This window comes from Stegostoma tigrinum, chromosome 25 (genome assembly GCF_030684315.1).
Source record: "Stegostoma tigrinum isolate sSteTig4 chromosome 25, sSteTig4.hap1, whole genome shotgun sequence".
Classification (NCBI taxonomy): Eukaryota; Metazoa; Chordata; class Chondrichthyes; order Orectolobiformes; family Stegostomatidae; genus Stegostoma; species Stegostoma tigrinum.
In genome coordinates this window covers 16,687,644-16,691,644 of record NC_081378.1, presented here as the reverse complement: position 1 = coordinate 16,691,644, position 4,001 = coordinate 16,687,644, and the positions used below count along the sequence as shown (strand labels likewise).

Genomic DNA, 4,001 nt, shown 5'->3' with positions numbered 1-4,001 from the left:
CTCGCGCGCGCCAAAGAGGGTGGGGTTTCGGGGACACGCGTGGCAATGACATAATATCAATCCACCTCCATGAATCCGACAAAAAAGAAGCCATTCTGCCCATCGTGACTGTGCCAGCTCTTTGAAAGAGCGACTCAGTCATTTGTGCAAGGAAAAGTTTCTCCCAACAATTCTCCTTTTGGAGCGTCTGTGACTGAATTGTCGATCCGACGATTTGTAGCCTCTGATATGGGGATACATCCCTGTGTCTTATAACCCACTGTAATGCCACTGGAATCTGGCTTTATATTCTGTGGTGGTGGAAATAATAAACGTCAATGCAATTTATCAGAACTGGAATAGACCGTTTAGCCCATCGAGCCTACTCTACCATTCATTTGGATCATGGATGATCATCTGCCTCAATGCTACCTACCGACGCTATCTCCATACCCGTTGAAGTCATTAGTCTCCGGAAGTCTACTAATTTCTGTCTGGAACATACCCAATGATCTACTTCGTGCAATCCTCCATGGTAGATAATTCCATGGATTTGCCACCATATGAGTGAAGACATTCCTCTTCATCTCAGTTTTAATAAGACTGTAAGATGGAAAAAAATAGAAGTAGACCATTCAACCATTGAGTCTGCGCTGTAATTCAATGAGATTGTGGCTGATCTGTTAATCATCCTCAGCTCTATTAATCCTCCATTTGCGTGCCTTTCTCCACAGCCCTAGATTCCTTTATTGATTAAAAATCTGTCTCAGCCTTGAATATACTTAATGTCCCAGCCCTCTGCAATAAGGAGTTCCACAGTTTCACTTCCTTTTAGAGAGAAGTTCCTCCTCATCTCTTTAAATGTGTGACCTGTTTTATTCTGAGATTACGCCCCTTTATCTAAGACTGTCCCACAGGGAAAATCAACCTCTCTGCATCTATCCTGTCAAGTCCCCTAAACGTTGTTTGTTTCAAAAGGGTTGCCTTTCAATTATCTAAAGCCCAGTGAGTTTGGACCCAACATACTGAGGCCAGTTTGTGATACAGATTGATCCAGCAACATGGGCTCATTTTCTGCACCAGTTGAGGTTACTGTGAAGGATTTCCCTTCTCAATGTCTCTCGCTCTGAGGTGTGGTGATTGTTGGGTTAAACAACCATTATATCTTTCTAATGAGACAGCAGCTTATGGTCTAGTAAGACTATTGTGACATTACTTTTATTCAACCTTTCCTCATAAGATAGTCCCTCCATACTGGTTTCAGCCTAACCATGAAGAACAGGATAGCTCAGGATCAAGACCTTCAGCTGTGCTGATGTATAAAGACTTCTAAAACTAAAAAACCTTTTGCCTGTGCACAATCCATTTCCATCTGTTCCCTCTCTATTCTTACTATCAGTCAAGATGCTGTTTAAATGGAACACCGCTGGTCACATCTCCAGACTGAAAAACATCTACCACTGCCATTCTCTGTCTTCTATGGCTAAGCAGGATCTTACCAGCTCACCATGGATCCCATGTGAGTTCACCTTTTGTATCAACCTGCCATGAGGGTCCTTGTCAGAGGGCATGCTAAATCTGTACAGACAACATCAACCATCCTTCTCTTATCAAGAACTTTTGTCAGTTTCTTAAATAACTCAATCAAGTTTGGGAGACTGTACCTTCCTGGCACAAAGTCATGCTATTAAGTCCATATTTTTCAAATTACTGCAAATCCTATCCCAATGAATCTTCTCCAATAGTTTCCCTACCCTGCCACTGATGTGGGGCTCACCAGCATGTAATTTCCCAGATTATTCTTGTTGCTCTTTTTAAACAAAGTAATAATGTTGGCTATTCTTCAGACCTCTGGAATGTCTCCTGGGACTCGAAGATATGAGGATTTTGTACAAGGCCCTGAAAATTTCTTCATGTGCCTCTGTCAGCATTCTGGTATAGATCCCATCAGGTCCTGGGGACTTGTCTACTTTAATGCCTTTCAAAACACCCAACATCACTTCCTTTCTTATATTGACATGGCATAGAATATCAACATGCCCTCCTTAGGTCCACCTCTGCCATGCCCTCCTTGTTCTTCACAAAGGACCTCATTCACACTCTCCAGTTCCATGCAAAAGTTTCCTCCTTTATCTTTGAGTGGTCCCACTTTTTCCTTTGCTACCCTCTTGCTCCTTATATGTTTTGATTTGATTGATTACTGTCGCATGTACCAAGGTGCGGTGAAAACTGATGTCTTGCATGCTTTACGGGCAGATTGTACTATAAAAATGCGTCAGGGTAACAGAAGAGTGCAGGTTACAATGTTACAACTGCCGGGAAGGTGCAGAGAATGATCAACGTTAACATTAAAGAGGTCTATTCAAAAGTCTGATAACAGCGGGGAACAACTGTTCTTGAATTTGTTCATACATGTATACAAACTTTTATATCTTCTGCCTGACTGAAGAGGGTGGAAGAGAGCGTAGCCGGGGTGGGAGTTTGATTATATTGGTTGCTTTCGTGATACAGCAGGAAGTATAGAGAAGTCAATGGATGGGAGATAATGGGAACTGCAGATGCTGGAGAATCCAAGATAACAGTGTGGGGCTGAATGAATGCAGCAGGCCAAGGAGCATCTCAGGAGCACAAAAGCTGACGTTTCAGGCCTAGACCCTTCAGAAAAGGGGGATGGGGAGAGGGTTCTGAAATAAATAGGGAGGGAGTGGGAGGCGGACTGAAGATGGATAGAGGAGAATATAGGTGGAGAGGAGAGTGTGGGTGGGGAAGTAGGGAGGGGATAGGTCAGCCCAGGAAGGACTGACAGGTCAAGGGGGCGGGATGAGGTCTTCCCCCCGCAATGGTCAAGAATGCCCTCAACCATGTCTCCCGCATTTCCCGCACCTCATCCCTCACACCCCGCCCCTGCAATAACCGCCAAAAGAGAATTGCCCTAATCCTCTCATACCACCCCACCAACTTCCGGATACAATGCATCATCCTCCGACACTTCTGCCATCTACAATCCGACCCCACCACCCAAGACATTTTTCCAACCCCACCCTTGTCTGCTTCCGGAGAGACCACTCTCTCAGCGACTCCCTTGTCCGCTCCACACTCCCCTCCAACCCCACCACACCCGGCACCTTCCCCTGCAACTGCAGGAAGTGCTACACCTGCCCCCACACCACCTCCCTCACCCCCATCCCAGGCCCCAAGATGACTTTCCACATCAAGCAGATGTTCACCTGCACATCCGCCAATGTGGTATGCTGCATCCGCTGTACCCGCTGTGGCTTTCTCTACATTTGGGGAAACCAAGCGGGGCTTGGGGACCGCTTTGCAGAACACGTACGCTCGGTTCACAGTAAACAACTGTACCTCCCAGTCACGAACCATTTCAACTCCCCCTCCCGTTCCTTAGACGACATGTCTATCCTGAGCCTTCTGCAGTGCCATAATGATGCCACCCATAGGTTGCAGGAACAGCAACTCATATTCCGCTTGGGAACCCTGCAGCCCAATGGTATTAATGTGGATTTCACCAGCTTCAAAATCTCTCCTCCCCCCACTGCATGCCAAACCAGCCCATCTCGTCCCTGCCTGCCTAACCTGTACTTCCTCTCACCTATCCCCTCCCCCACCTCAAGCCGCACCTCCATTTCTGACCTACTAACCTCATCCCTCCCCCTCGACCTGTCTGTCCTCCCCGGACTGACCTATCCACTCCCTACCTCCCCACCCATGCTCTCCTCTTCACCTATCTTCTTCTCTATCCGTCTTCAGTCCTCCCCTCCAACTCTCCCTATTTTTTTCAGAACCTTCTCCCCATCCCCTTTTCAGATGAAGGGTCTAGGCCCAAAACGTCAGCTTTTGTGCTCCTGAGATGCTGCTTGGCCTCCTGTGTTCATTCAGCCCCACACTGTTATCTTGGATTCTCCAGCATCTGCAGTTCCCATTATCTCCCATCCATTGACTTCTCTATACTTCCTGCTGTATCACGAAAGCAACCAATATAATCAAACTCCCACCCCGGTTACGCT

At 46.7% G+C, this 4,001-nt stretch overlaps 1 protein-coding gene across 7 annotated transcripts in view; it reads left to right on the top strand.

The window, feature by feature from the left end:
• LOC125463278 (putative adenosylhomocysteinase 3) overlaps nucleotides 1-4,001 on the top strand; it is a 79,306-nt gene that overhangs the window by 682 nt on the left and 74,623 nt on the right. The window lies entirely within an intron of this gene.